Below are 16957 nucleotides of genomic sequence, written 5' to 3'. Positions count from 1 at the left end.
CCACAGCTTTGGTAGAAGGTAGCCGCTCGATGCCCGCTTTTCCACACTTTCTATCCTGTCCAGCAAATCTCCTGCAGCGCCACGACGTCGAAGTTGCGGGGATGTAATTCATCATAGATCATCCTGTCGCAACCTGCGAAACCTAGCGACTTGCAATTCCATGTTCCAAGCTTCCAATCGTGATCCTGTATTCGTCGCCTAGGTCTTTGCCGATTATATCGAGTCGCATTATCTCTTATATTGTTTGTAATGATTGGTTTTCCAGGCGGCTTATTGGGCCTGCGCAAACCTCCTGTCTCTTCGGAGGGCCGTCGTGTCAGGGCTGTTTAGCGTCCCACCTAACACCACTTGGGCTTGTGCGCTTTGAGCGGCACATGGTCGCTTTGGTGGGGCGTACTTGCGGATACATGCAGCTTTTTATAGAGGTTTAACAGGACCCACTGTCAAACCCCACCACATCCTAGGCAAGCCCCACAACTCGCAAATGGCCTGGGGAGGGATCGTCAAGCCGTTGACAAGTAATTCCTATCATGCCCGAATTTCTGGGCAAAATGATAGATTTCTTATATTCTGCATACCAGTAGTGAGAGCATATTTGTTTCAGGTTACGATCAGAAACAACATAGCCTGAGGCGAAGGCCTATTTAAAGTTTCACAGGGGGGATGGCAAAATACGGAGGATTTTTATTATTTCTTGAATAGTATTCTGCTCAACACAGAGATATGGAAGATTGATTTTTGCTTGGAACCAGTACGAAATGTTTTTTTTTTTTATTAAACATACATTCGTTTACAATTCGACACTTTAGGTATTAAATGAAAGTTAATTACTTATACTTTGTTGACCGTATGAAATTGTCTGCAACGGGTCTGAGCTTGACGACTGACTGACAACTAGCACACACAACCTCTACACCCCAAAAAAATATGAATATTACAGGTGACGTACGTGAATAAAATGACACAAAACCACATGACATAAACTGAATCGCATATTTTTCAATGTTAGATGATTTAAAATTACATGTCATGAAACCTAAACACAGCACCCGATGCGACGCACCTAACGCTCTGGCAGTCGATGCCTTGATGCAGTGAAATACTTGTTCACTGCAAATCGTGGAACATGTTTTACTTCGATCACCTCTCTTTCAAGAGACGAAGATAGCTGAGTGGTAACGTGTTGGGCTCTCACTCAGCGGGCTTATGTTCGGTCCTCGTTCTAACACTTCAATTTTTTTGTCAATATAGTTGTGATGTAAAATTAAATTATCACCTAATTTCACGTCAAAAGTGACGCTCGAATATGTCGTTGTCACAGCACCTAAAATTACATTATTATATTTAGGTGTGTACTTCATCTACATTTGCTGATGAAGAATGTGTGTAGCTGCCAGAAAATTTAAATACTCACGCTCACTCATGTGAACGTGTGCTACACATTATGGAAATGTTGGCTGGACAAATGGATTGTGAGTGCATCGACTATGCGTCCGTCTAGCGTATTGAGGGTCGTGGGTTCGAGTCCCATCGAAGGAAAGTGTTTTTTTTCCTGTTCAAGTGTGCTACTGTGACCAGTTATTTGATCTATTGTAGCATCCCTCGTATCCTTAGTGTATAAGTGCATGTCAAATTACTCCATTTCTATTGAGAGGCAATGCAGTATCGGCTTTGATACAGTTCTTGGTTTGTTTTCTTCAGAGCATCATGACAAGATCACGCTATTTAGACCCTTCACAGAGAGCAATCTCATTGAAGGAGCGCCCTTTGTCAATAGGAAATCAATCCTTTCTTGAGAAAACATAACAGTTATACTGTTATACAGCCATGAATCGGAGCCCTAGCCACATCCTTGTCGTGCTTTTAGAATATCACCGGTAAAGCTCCAAACACGGGATTTTGTTCTATCTACAAAACCTTTTTCAAGTTGAAGAGTTTGTTCAGTAACAAAAATTTTCGTGTGCCCATAATCCGATTTTTTATCTAGTAAAAAGTCTAGGACTACGGACACCGAGGTTTTTCAATTAATTGCTCGAAAAGTTGCTTCCGCTACATACAGTTTAGCCTCAAAAGTAGGGAGTTCGAGTCTTTCCACTATCTGCAGACTGCTATTGGTAGCGAGGACTAAATAAATCTTGTACTTTCTCTGAAATTTAAGAATTATTTACGGAAGAACAGAATTCCGATAGCATTTAAGAAAATTTCATTAAATTGCAATCCTGGGATTCTTCTTAGAAACAAATCAATTGAGAAAGTACATAAGCATCATTATTTTTTTTCGAAGTTCTATTACAGTTGAATGATTTGGAATTATGATTTTCCACCTTCAACCAATTCAATACGGATTTTATTTTCGTCGTAATTCATCATAAATTTTGAACATACTGCTTCAAAACGGATGCGAACCATAAAAAAAGTAGAAATATGGGGGATTTTTTTCGAGATCTTCTAGAGCATGCATGAGCATGAGCATGATTGACCGCCCACGGTTGCTACTCCGTTATTGCCAGGTCAGCTGTAATTACACAGAGAACCAACAGATGAAGTTTGGGACTAACATCATCTTCAATGTGTAAGAACTGGTGGCCCAAAAATAAGCAATACCAGCGCCGGCCGTGTCCGAATGCAGGTCAATTAAGGAATGGGTAGGAACATGTTGACGTGATACTCGCTTTGATAGAAGCCGACGAGTCATCTGCACTTCCACGAGAAATCACTGGGATGTTGGATATATGGGGTAGGTATTGTGGCAGGGTTCGTTTTGGTAAACGGTATGCAGTGTACAGCGTGTAGTTTGATCAATTCAAAACATAATCGAACGAACACTAATTATTTTAATTACTGACCGCACTAAGCAGAACAAAATTGTCGATGACCAGCCGATCTCTCTGCTAATCGCACAAAGCAGAACAACATTTTCGATGACCGGCCGATCGTTCTGCCTACTGACGCGAACTGAATCTTCACTTTCTAATTAATTTACTCACCCGCACAAAGCAGAACAACATTTCGATGATCAGGCGATCGTTCTGCTAACCGCACAAAGCAGAACAAATTATGTGATGACCGGCCGATCGTTCTGCCTACTAAATAGATCACGACTGTACGTGACCTCTGAATGCTGAACATTTGTCTTCCAAGCAACAAACAAACATGATCTAATTTTTTCACTCAATTCCGACAGAAATGTTGATACTCCTAAATAAAAGTCTCTTAGGCATGTTCTCAAGTACAACATTGCGATTAATTAAATCTTTTCACATATGGACCGCACAGGCAGATCAAAAGCTTCTGATTCTCGCGAACAATCTGCATATCATATAAAAACGCACTCTGATTTATTTTCTTACCATCATAATAGGTACTAGCACCACTCTTCTTTGTATAATTCAATATGTTGCTGATAATGATGTTTTTGCATCATGCATCAACCAATTCAACCATTAGCATGGCTAGAAGGAAAATAAAAAATATATAGAAAAGAGAATGAATAATAATGAAAATTAATAAAACATATTATATAATAAATAAAATGTTTGTAAATTTGTAGATGATAAGCTCGATCCTTAATCCGTCCAGAATATTTAGTTTTTCATCTTTATTTTATAGAATATTTAGTTTATTGATAATAAAATGAATATAATGGTAAACAAATTATTTAAATATAATGATATTATTGGATATTATTAAATGTAATGAATTCAAAACATCAGAATTATTGATTGAATAATAAGAGTTTACTCATCATAATGAGTATTGTAATATTGTAATAAATTAAAATGAAGAAATCATTTCTATGTATTCAATACAGTTACCGACCTGGCTCAAATCTTGCTAAACCCAACAGTATGTAAGTTATCGAACACCTATCGAAACACGATAATCCTTCTACTGAGTTACTACGGAGTAGGCTGTGCACCATAGAACAACAACAACAACAACAACTAGCCCATGCACTGGGTACCGCCAATGCATTGTCATCAGACGCCAATACCAACAGCAACACCAACAACAACACATGTGCACCTTAACCGACAATAACCCGACACCATCGTTTCCCAACTCAGCAGTCCAGAAGTAGGATGCCCAATCAGCAGGAATCACGACGTTGACGACAGCTAGGGCAATAAATCATTAATCAGCAGAAATAGGGTACTAGTAGATTCCAATGTACAATAAATTCATTCCGTTCCGATCGTTCGAGGTAGTTAGTTCTTTAGTTGAAATTCCTTTGTCTTTTTTAAAAACCCTTTTTGAAAGTTAAAAGTAATAATTGGTGCAGTCGGTAGGATCCGCGAGTGTTCGATTAGTAAGTTCCGGTAGTGTACCAAGCGCGAGAGAATATCGTGTTTTTGTGGCTCATCTAGTGAAGATACTCCTTCGGATCGGGAACAACCCTCCCTGGCTCATCGATACGAGAAGACGGAATCCCCGACGGATCATCGGGCTACCCAGCGAAGTAACATCGCTACTTAACCGATACTCTTGCATGAAGTACAGCACCCACACAGAAGCCTAAAGGAATATGATACCCCTGCAACAAAACATTCCAACTCCTGCAAGCCACGCTTGGAGAGCACCCTTCCTGATACTCATCACACTTCCCTTATTGATTGAACCATCCAAACTTTCCCTGAGAAACCTCAACGAAGACCCCATTTTATTTTTAAAATATGGAAATTGTAAAATTCAAACTGGAATTTTTTTTTCGAGATCTTCTAGAGCTTTTAAACCTTCCTATAGTTCAGATCTTGATGATCGATATAAACAACAAAGGTGGTGGGGAAAAATGACAAAACAAAACTTTGCCAGACTGTCCGGACGTTTCGGTCGATTTACTGGCCTTCGAACATCTTCTGCGGCCAAATCTTCCAGTAACTTATTTTCTAACAGACAGCCATTACTACTGTCTGTTAGAAAATAAGTGACTGGAAGATTTGTCCATTACTTAGTAGTAATGGCTGACTGTTAGAAAATAAGGACAGTCTGGAAAAGTTTTGTTTTGTCATTTTTCGCCGAAAACCAATCGATGAGAATCCCCACCATCAATTTCGCGGCGATTGATCCATTGTAAACATAAACAATAAAGCGTTAACGGGACCTCAATCCTAATTTGAAGTAGGCAATGCTACTTGAGACATAATTAAATTATTTTTTTTTCAAATCGTAGTGTTACCAGAACATCAACAGTACTCCACACTATTATTGAGTTCAGATCTCGGAGGTCTACAACACCAACAGAGTGATTGATAGGGTCCTGATCTTGTTTGTTAGTTGGTGAAGCCCCATGGAACATTAACAGCCCCATTATATAAAAATCACAGTATTCTCAGAACAATTACAAAACTCCAGAATTCTATAACAGAGTGATGCATAGGTTCCCAAACTTGCTTGTTAGTGTGAATTGCTCCAATGGACATCATTATACAGTACGTACGAAAAAACGTGTTATTACTTGTGTTATTACGATCAATGAGGATTGCGTACTTAGAACTAAATAAAGTTTGCAATACATTATAGTTGGTTTCAGTATTGCACGAAAGTGGTTGTTACTAAGACTAACATTTATATGTAAGTGTGAAGTAATTTTCATATGAATAATTCCATAAAATTTCATTTCAAATACTTTTCACCATACTTATCCTAGGAAAACATCTATCTCTCAGTCCCTCTGCAACCATTTGATGTGATTCTGCGAGATCGTCAACATAAGGCGCTTCAATTAAACTTTCATTTTAGTTGTGAAAATGTCCAAAACAATTAAATTCGAATCGACACGTTAAGCTTTGGTGTACTGCTGAAAACATGCAGCACACTAGAAGTAAACTTTTTGGAAGCAGTGTACCAAAAGGTATGGAAGGGGTGTTCTGCGCCATACAAATTTTTTCGGCGGTTGATTCATGCTAGACCATCGTAGATCTTCTTGTTGATTGATTTGAATATACAAAATTTAACTCATGGACACTTTGGATTGTCGCACATGTTCAACGAATTCTATAATGTGTCTAAAATGGTCTAACGAAGCTCCGTGGAGTTATTCCAAATTATAAAAATAGCTCAGACATCGAAGATTTTCATGTTAATCGATTTGAATTCATAAGATCTGTACTCAAGGACCGTTTGGAGTATCGTATATGTCGAACGAATTATTTAATGTGTCTATAACGACGTAACGATATCCCGTGAAGCTATACCAACTAATAAAAATAGTAGGGACATCGAAGATCTTCATGTTGATCACTTTGAATATTAGGATCTGTACTCAAGGACAGTTTGCAGTGTCGTAGATATCGAACGAATTCTGTAGTGTAACTGTTATTAAATTAAAAAATTAATTAAATTTAAAAAAAATCTAGAGGTCACCTCAATGTGTGCCAACGTCAAAGGTTGAGAACCGCTGCCTTAGAACATCGAAATTACAACTCAAGGATAGCTTGAATGCTCTAAATCATCCTAGTTTCCGTAACGTGACCTGTGCTATATTTTCCTGCCCCGTAACGATGGATAGACACTTTTGCGTGGTGTGTTACGGCGTAAGATCTACCACGGTCACATTGTCAGCTACAGGCAAATCCTGACCACCTGTACACGAACACTTCCTTCCCCTCCAAAGTTACGATGAAGATGGGCGTGACCAGGAGTAATAATCCTCATGCTTTTTGATTTTTATTCTAGATTGAAATCAAGGACCATACCAACTTGATTTCTGATAGCAATCTGAATAAGGATTTCAAAATAAAAACATGAGTGTCCAATCTACGAAGTACACCGTAACTATGCTATGCTATGACCTGTGCTATATTTTCCTGGATAGAACAGTTAATTTGAACAATTTTGCTAAAGAAAGCAAGGCTCTATATCCTAAAACTGATTTTTGACAACTGGTTTTCGTCTTGGATCATATATGACCCATGCTCAACCGTATTGAATCGGTTATGGCCATCGATTCAGGATAGTGTGTCAATTTGTTCGAGTTTGATTTGCATTTTTTTCTTCGAATGTCAAAACACTCATCTCAGTAGGTTAGGTGCTACAGATTGAATGCATCCGAACGAGACAATATTTACCCTAACCGCTACCGAACTCGCGCACAACCATAAACCATGACCATAAAAACTAATCGACTGCGATCCGGACGACCGCTTCGGCTGCTTAACTTCGGTGTCGATGATGGATGCTAATAAGCTGCGCACTTGGCCCGCAGCGCCACTAAACATTGTATAGCTGAAAAACGCGAGACAGTCCTCTCCGCCAAGCCAAGTCCACCAACGTCGCCACTGCAAAACAGCCTCCAGTCCTCGCACGATTCGAAGCCACTCTGTAGTGTGAGGATTTGTTTGCACTGCTAATCGTGCGTGGAAAATTGTCTAAACAAAAAATATGGACACCAGCAGCGACTGAAAATGCCAAGATAAATTAAGGGTTCGGTATAGAGGTTTTGGGGCGCCAAGGAAGTGGGCGGTAGTTGTTCTGAGTGTCAGGCGCTGTTTTTACTACGATTGACCAGACTACTGCTAATTAACATGTAGATGATGGAGGCGCTGAGTGCTGATTGCAGCGTTGCACTTGTTGCGCGAAATTACTGTAATTTGCAGTAATAGTTATTGCTGGCGTAAATCAGCCATTGCAGTAGTTGGGGATTTACTGAGGTTGATTCTATCATGGCGAGCTAGGTCAAACTGCAAAGATCAGAACTCAAGGGTCATTGGTTTTTTTTCATTGGGATAGCCAACCACCTCTATTTTTGAAAATAAGTTTACATAAATAAAACATTTTCAACAAAAGCGAGTAACCGAATACAATCAGAGCGATCAAATGTTCATCATGGTTTGCCATCAGAAAATGCTAGTAAGCAAAATCCCCCAACAAAACCCAAGCAAAACAAGCAGCAGAAATGAATTATTCGCTTAATTAACCGTACATGCACATTGCGATATGTTTGCATAAATATTTATTACGTGTCTTTGCAGATAGCCGCCATTAATTATCGGCGAGAAACATCCGCCGCCGTTGCGTTGCATTGCAGCCAGAGTAAAACAAAACTCAAAACAAAAAACGCCACCATCATCTTCCGTAGGGCTCACACGTTCCCAGATAGGAAAGTAAGCTTCATCGGCGCAATAATGGTATAAAGCACCTACTTCATGCCGTAGGAAGGAACCATCATCGCGCGCAAAACGAACCATGAGCTACACAGCACAGAGCCGTTCTCGGTGGCAGGAGAATTCCTCATCGCGCATATTGCCGGTTGGTACTTACGGAATAGTTCTTTAGTGGAGCAAAAACCATGTCGAAAAATTTATGAACTAAACCGAAGCGAAAATAATGCAATAAAGGTAACATTTTTGCGCTATTGTTTGTCCATGGTTTGTAATTACAAGCAAGTTTCACGGACGGAACGCCTCGAATCGCACAATAGGATCTACCGTGGCTCCCAAATTTTTTGAAGCGATTTGTATGTGCATACTTCTGCTTCTACTGCTCTTATAGATAATCAAAACTTATTAGTGTAGCACATGTTATCAAAGCATTTCTACCATGTAGTGACCAGGTTTGCAAAAAATATAATCAAACAACCTTTTACCAGCAGTTTTGTTCTTCCTCGACTGGAAGGACATTCTTCGGAATTTCCGCAGGGAAATTCTTCGGAATTTCCGCAGGGAAATTCTTCGGAATTTCCGCAGGGAAATTCTTCAAAATTTCCGCGGAGAAATTCTTCAGAATTTCCGCTGGGAAATTCTTCGGAATTTCCGCAGGGAAATTCTACGGAATTTCCGCAGAGAAATTCTACGGAATTTCCGCAGGGAAATTCTTCGGAATTTCCGCAGGGAAATTCTTCGGAATTTCCGCAGGGAAATTCTTCGGAATTTCCGCAGGGAAATTCTTCGGAATTTACGCAGGGAAATTCTTCGGAATTTCCGCAGGGAAATTCTTCGGAATTTCCGCAGGGAAATTCTTCGGAATTTCCGCAGGGAAATTCTTCGGAATTTCCGCAGGGAAATTCTTCGGAATTTCCGCAGGGAAATTCTTCGGAATTTCCGCGGGGAAATTCTTCGGAATTTCCGCAGGGAAATTCTTCGGAGATTCCGCAGGGAAATTCTTCGGAATTTCTGCAGGGAAATTCTTCGGAATTTCCGCAGGGAAATTCTTCGGAATTTCCGCAGGGAAATTCTTCGGAATTTCCGCAGGGAAATTCTTCGGAATTTCCGCAGGGAAATTCTTCGGAATTTCCGCAGGGAAATTCTTCGGAATTTCCGCAGAGAAATTCTTCGGAATATCCGCAGGGAAATTCTTCGGAATTTCCGCAGGGAAATTCTTCGGAATTTCCGCAGGGAAATTCTTCGGAATTTCCGCAGGGAAATTCTTCGGAATTTCCGCAGGGAAATTCTTCGGAATTTCCGCAGGGAAATTCTTCGAAATTTCCGAAGGGAAATTCTTCGGAATTTCCGAAGGGAAATTCTTCGGAATTTCCGCAGGGAAATTCTTCGGAATTTCCGCAGGGAAATTCTTCGGAATTTCCACAGGGAAATTCTTCGGAATTTCCGCTGCGAAATTCTTCGGAATTTCCGCTGCGAAATTCTTCGGAATTTCCGCTGCGAAATTCTTCGGAATTTCCGCTGCGAAATTCTTCGGAATTTCCGCAAGGAAATTCTTCGAAATTTCCGCAGGGAAATTCTTCGGATTTTCTACAGCGGAATTCTTCGGAATTTCCGCAGGGAAATTCTTCGGAATTTCCGAAGGGAAATTTTTCGGAATTTCCTAAGGGAAATTTTTCGGAATTTCCGAAGGGAAATTCTTCGGAATTTCCGAAGGGAAATTCTTCGGAATTTCCGAAGGGAAATTCTTCGGAATTTCCGAAGGGAAATTCTTCGGAATTTCCGAAGGGAAATTCTTCGGAATTTCGAAGGAAATTCTTGGAATTTCGAAGGAAATTTTTGGAATTTCGAAGGAAATTCTTCGGAATTTCGAAAGGAAATTCTTCGGAATTTCGAAGGAAATTTTCGGAATTTCGAAGGAAATTCTTCGGAATTTCGAAGGAAATTCTTCGAATTTCGAAGGAAATTCTTCGGAATTTCGAAGGAAATTCTTCGAATTTCCGAAGGAAATTCTTCGGAATTTCGAAGGAAATTCTTCGAATTTCGAAGGAAATTCTTCGGAATTTCGAAGGAAATTCTTCGGAATTTCCGAAGGAAATTCTTCGGAATTTCGAAGGAAATTCTTCGGAATTTCCGAAGGGAAATTCTTCGAATTTCGAAGGAAATTCTTCGGAATTTCCGCAGGGAAATTCTTCGGAATTTCCGCGGGGAAATTCTTCGGAATTTCCGCAGGGAAATTCTTCGGAGATTCCGCAGGGAAATTCTTCGGAATTTCCGCAGGGAAATTCTTCGGAGTTTCCGCAGGGAAATTCTTTGGAATTTCCGCAGGGAAATTCTTCGGAATTTCCGAAGGGAAATTCTTCGGAATTTCTGCAGGGAAATTCTTCGGAATTTCCGCAGGGAAATTCTTCGGAATTTCCGCAGGGAAATTCTTCGGAATTTCCGCAGGGAAATTCTTCGGAATTTCCGCAGGGAAATTCTTCGGAATTTCCGGAGGGAAATTCTTCGGAATTTCCGCAGGGAAATTCTTCGGAATTTCCGCAGGGAAATTCTTCGGAATTTCCGCAGGGAAATTCTTCGGAATTTCCGGAGGGAAATTCTTCGGAATTTCCGGAGGGAAATTCTTCGGAATTTCCGGAGGGAAATTCTTCGGAATTTCCGGAGGGAAATTCTTCGGAATTTCCGGAGGGAAATTCTTCGGAATTTCCGAAGGGAAATTCTTCGGAATTTCCGAAGGGAAATTCTTCGGAATTTCCGCAGGGAAATTCTTCGGAATTTCCGCAGGGAAATTCTTCGGAATTTCCACAGGGAAATTCTTCGGAATTTCCGCTGCGAAATTCTTCGGAATTTCCGCTGCGAAATTCTTCGGAATTTCCGCTGCGAAATTCTTCGGAATTTCCGCTGCGAAATTCTTCGGAATTTCCGCAAGGAAATTCTTCGAAATTTCCGCAGGGAAATTCTTCGGAATGTCTACAGCGGAATTCTTCGGAATTTCCGCAGAGAAATTCTTCGGAATTTCCAAAGGGAAATTTTTCGGAATTTCCTAAGGAAAATTTTTCGGAATTTCCGAAGGGAAATTCTTCGGAATTTCCGAAGGGAAATTCTTCGGAATTTCCGAAGGGAAATTCTTCGGAATTTCCGAAGGGAAATTCTTTGGAATTTCCGAAGGGAAATTTTTGGAATTTCCGAAAGGAAATTCTTCGGAATTTCCGTAGGGAAATTCTTCGGAATTTCCGAAGGGAAATTTTTCGGGATTTCCGAAGGGAAATTCTTCGGAATTTCCGAAGGGAAATTCTTCGGAATTTCCGAAGGGAAATTCTTCGGAATTTCCGAAGGGAAATTCTTCGAATTTCCGAAGGAAATTCTTCGGAATTTCGAAGGAAATTCTTCGAATTTCGAAGGAAATTCTTCGAATTTCGAAGGAAATTCTTCGGAATTTCGAAGGAAATTCTTCGGAATTTCGAAGGAAATTCTTCGAATTTCGAAGGAAATTCTTCGGAATTTCCGAAGGAAATTCTTCGAATTTCGAAGGAAATTCTTCGGAATTTCCGAAGGAAATTCTTCGAATTTCGAAGGAAATTCTTCGGAATTTCGAAGGAAATTCTTCGAATTTCGAAGGAAATTCTTCGGAATTTCGAAGGAAATTCTTCGGAATTTCGAAGGAAATTCTTCGAATTTCGAAGGAAATTCTTCGAATTTGAAGGAAATTCTTCGAATTTCCGAAGGAAATTCTTCGGAATTTCGAAGGAAATTCTTCGGAATTTCGAAGGAAATTCTTCGGAAATTCGAAGGAAATTCTTCGAATTTCCGAAGGAAATTCTTCGAATTTCGAAGGAAATTCTTCGAATTTCGAAGGAAATTCTTCGGAATTTCCTAAGGAAATTCTTCGAATTTCCGAAGGAAATTCTTCGGAATTTCGAAGGAAATTCTTCGAATTTCGAAGGAAATTCTTCGGAATTTCGAAGGAAATTCTTCGGAATTTCGAAGGAAATTCTTCGGAATTTCCGAAGGAAATTCTTCGAATTTCGAAGGAAATTCTTCGGAATTTCGAAGGAAATTCTTCGAATTTCCGAAGGAAATTCTTCGGAATTTCGAAGGAAATTCTTCGAATTTCGAAGGAAATTCTTCGGAATTTCGAAGGAAATTCTTCGAATTTCGAAGGAAATTCTTCGGAATTTCGAAGGAAATTCTTCGGAATTTCGAAGGAAATTCTTCGAATTTCCGAAGGAAATTCTTCGGAATTTCGAAGGAAATTCTTCGAATTTCGAAGGAAATTCTTCGGAATTTCGAAGGAAATTCTTCGGAATTCGAAGGAAAATTCTTCGGTATTTCCGAAGGAAATTCTTCGGAATTTCCGCAGGAAATTCTTCGAATTTCCGCAGGAAATTCTTCGGAATTTCCGCAGGAAATTCTTCGGAATTTCCTCAGGAAATTCTTCGGAATTTCCGTAGGGAAATTCTTCGGAATTTCCGTAGGGAAATTCTTCGGAATTTCCACAGGGAAATTCTTCGGAATTTCCGAAGGGAAATTCTTCGGAATTTCCGAAGGGTAATTCTTCGGAATTTCCGAAGGGTAATTCTTCGGAATTTCCGTAGAGAAATTCTTCGGAATTTCCGTAGGGAAATTCTTCGGAATTTCCGTAGGGAAATTCTTCGGAATTTCCGTAGGGAAATTCTTCGGAATTTCCGTAGGGAAATTCTTCGGAATTTCCGTAGGGAAATTCTTCGGAATTTCCGTAGGGAAATTCTTCGGAATTTCCGTAGGGAAATTCTTCGGAATTTCCGTAGGGAAATTCTTCGGAATTTCCGTAGGGAAATTCTTCGGAATTTCCGTAGGGAAATTCTTCGGAATTTCCGTAGGGAAATTCTTCGGAATTTCCGTAGGGAAATTCTTCGGAATTTCCGCAGGGAAATTCTTCGGAATTTCCGCAGGGAAATTCTTCGAAATTTCCGCAGGGAAATTCTTCGAAATTTCCGCAGGGAAATTCTTCGGAATTTCCGCAGGGAAATTCTTCGGAATTTCCGCAGGGAAATTCTTCGGAATTTCCGCAGGGAAATTATTCGGAATTTCCGCAGGGAAATTCTTCGGATTTTCCGAAGGTAAATTCTCCAGATATTCTTCGCAAAATCCAAAGAAACTTTTTTGAAATTATTGGTGGGGGATAAATTCTTCACAATTTCCGTAGAAAAATTCTTCGCAATTTCCTTTGTTAATTCATCGGAACCACTTTGAAAATTTTGAAGGTAATTTTTTCATAATTTTTAGGAAGCAAATTGTTAGGAATTTTCCGAAGGAAAATGGTTCGAAATTTTCAAAGGGATATTTTTTGGAATTTCAGAAGAGATATATTCTTCGGATTTTCTGAACGGAAATTCCGAATAGGGAAATCTTGTTAGATTTTGGAAACCCCTGCGGCGAGCCCGTGACAGAGTGTTAATTATAAATTCCATAATAGAAAGCTTAACTCAGAATTCTAATATTAAAAAAGCGTAATACAGTCCTTCACATTTACTGCCACGAAGAAGATCATTGTACCGAGCAAATGTTAAATTCCATGTTTTTGTCAGCCATTATCGTACACGATCGCGCTACGCCCTCTCCACAATATTGTTGCACAACGATTACCCACCTTTTTCCTTTGCGGTTGGTGGAGCATATTTGCACCCATGTTTCTAAAGCGAAACCAACCAAGGAGAACCTGCAAAAGAAAGAGATCCAAAGCAGGGACCCAAGAAAAAAAAAGGAAGGTACGGACAAAAGGCTGAGCGGAGGCAACAACTATTGGAAAGAGTGCGCTTTTAAGTAAACATGTGTTTAAATGCAGTGCGCTGCCCCCTTAATCCTTCCTACCAAGACGTGCTTCGCCAAACCGCCGCGCCACATATGATCATGAATGGCTGAGACAAGGTAACCCGACAACAACGGCCAAAAGCGACTCTGGATGAAGCGAATGATGTAATATGCACCTTTTTACTTTTTATGTTTAATATTTTTCAATTCCAAAACCAGAATTCACATTGTACTAATGATACACTCTACACCAAAACTATTTATTATAGGTACGTAATTTTATTTGAGGATGTTTTCGCAAAATACAATCATCGGCTATTTTATATGCATCATTTTTTATAATATTTCTAATTGCTTTGAAGACAAATTAGTGCTTTGCCTCCTAGTAGGTTTTAGAGTCGTACTTAGAAAAAAACCGATAAGCATTTGCATAGCAACCCGAGTAGACGAAAATAGCTCAATAATATCAAATGTTGATAAGATAGCAAAATGAGATAGGGACCTGATTGATATAAGAGATAAAAGATCAGACGACAATATCAATATTTTGCACTAAAATATCATGAGGATATCAAGATATGTTATTTGTAATAAGTGATCGATATCAAGTGCCATTAGTTTGTTCTTATCCATAGCATATCTTGATATTTAAATGATATTTCGGTGCAAATTTTTGATATTGTTGCCTGTTCTTTTATCTCTTATATCAATCAAGTCCATATCATGTTTTGTTATTCTGTTCATGGCTTCTGCCTGGGAACCGCTACACATAAATTTGAGGCCAACTCGATACAACTTGGTGTTATTTTGTGACCACCCTCCCCCGCCAAGCTTTCCTCTCGATGGGAGAGTGCGAGAGATCGTATAATCGTTTAGCAAATATATGATTCAATTGTTTGGATCGTAGCGCTTAGAGGCGTTAATTTAATAACGAATAATTTATGATCTGGCACATTTCGCCCTTTGGATTCGGTCGGCGAGCAAATGTGGCTTGTTTCTACGGGGAGTCGGCTTTTTTTTCCAGGCTGGTATAAATTGTTGTTCGAACAGCGAAAAATGGCAGCCACGTCGGCGTGAGCAGTCATTGGCGGCACGGGTGCCTATCTTTATATCGGCTGGGCGAATCAAATGCCGAATGCGGTGGGCATTTTGCCCGTTTCGGACCCCATAATAGGGATCGGCCGTTGTGTTGGCGAGTGGTGAGGTCTGAACAATTTAGACTTAAGACGGAGCCGAGTATGCTGATTTATTTGTTATTATTAGAGATAAAGATATATGTAACAGTCATGTGTGTGCAGTACGGTCAACTTGTTCGATTTTAACGAGCGTTGGCGTGAATTTAATTGACAGTTTTACGAAGAATAATGGAATAGTTTGGAAATGGTTTGTTCTGGAACATTTGAATGCATAATTGAAATATTATCTCTGCATGAATATTGAATTTATTTAAACAAGGAATTGAGAACAAAGGAAAACGAATAAATATATTATTTGTTTATTTTTTAAGCTCTAAATAAATGTTTTATGATAGATGTATCAAATATTTCGTCGAACGATTTGCAATTATATTATATCTTAGCTATCTCATATATTTGTGATATAAAAAACTAAAGATTAAAAAGCAAATTGGTTTGTTTTATTTTTATCATGTACCCGCATATTGGCAAAAAACGATCAATTTTGTCCTTTACTTCTTTCTTTCGAGATCAGATGAATTATATACAGTGAGATGGAAATGGGGACAGCTACCCTACTACTTGACCAAGGTCTCCAGTTAGGTGAGGGAAAAGATCACGTAAAAGTAAGCATTAATCCCTTTTCCAGAAAATTAATGTATCAATTCCTGCAATGGATTCGAAAGCCATTAAATAAAGAAATTAATGTTTTTTATACCAGTACGCAAAAAGGACGGCCAGGTAAACTTATGAAGTGATCAATAAATATCACGTTCGCTGCAAGTTGAAAATGGCAGTTAACTGAAAAAATCGATAAAAGTCGAATATTGATTGAAGAGAAGGCTTTTAATAAAGCGCTACTCAGCATTCGTCATTTTACAGTCCTGCGCGCTGAGATCGATTGGAGCGCACGGTAATGGTTGTTCATGTTTTCTGATTGAGCTCCGGGCGGTAAATTAATTATTGTGATTCAGAAATAAATCCAAACATGGTTTAATGCTGATTTAATGGCAAAACCATCGATAATTGATTTCCGATGTTTTGGAAACGATAAATTGGGATTATTGATTGCAGTTTAATTAGAAGACATAATTCCGTCATTAGCTCCGAAAAAATAAAATAATGAGAAAACTATGTAAGCTCTTTTAGTGGAATGTCTTCACCTGTCATAAGTCGTGACAGTATTTCATTTCATTCAACCACTTTTTGTAATCTTTACGGATACATATTTCGACCTTAACTGTAAGGCCATCTTCAGTGACTCGTACTCAAGTCAAGTACGAGACACTGGAGACTGCCTTTTTTTTTTCCTGTTCGGGTGTTCCACTGCGACCAGTTATTAGATCTATTGTAGCGTTACCCGTATCCTTAGTGTTTAAGTGCATGTCGAATTACTCCATTACTATTGATAAGCAATGCAGTATCGGTTTCGATACAGTTGTTGTTTTGTTTTCTCAAGTGCACCATGACAAGGTCCCGCTATTTAGACCCTTCACAGAGAGCAATCCCATTGAAGGCGCGCCCCTTATCAATAGGAAATCAATCCTGTCTTGAGAAAACAGAACAGTAATACTGTTTTTGGCCATGCATCGGAGCCCTAGCCACATCCTTGTCTTGCTTCTAGAATATCACCAGTAAAGCTACAAACCCGGGATTTAGCTCTGTCTACAAGACCATTTCAAGCAAGAGAATTTGTTCAGTAATAAGAACTAACACTGCCTTACAGCTAAGGTCGAAATATGTATCCGTAAAGATTACAAACCGATGACACCGTAGAAAAACAAAAAAAATCAATTTAGATTAAAACAATATATGTAAAAACTATTTCCATTTATGATTTGTAGGAAGAATTCCAGCCAACCCTCACGAAATAAAAGGAAAACGAAACAAATATAG

This window comes from Armigeres subalbatus, chromosome 2 (genome assembly GCF_024139115.2).
Source record: "Armigeres subalbatus isolate Guangzhou_Male chromosome 2, GZ_Asu_2, whole genome shotgun sequence".
Taxonomy (NCBI): domain Eukaryota; kingdom Metazoa; phylum Arthropoda; class Insecta; order Diptera; family Culicidae; genus Armigeres; species Armigeres subalbatus.
The sequence above is the reverse complement of the archived record's forward strand: the minus strand, read 5'-3'. Positions refer to the sequence as shown.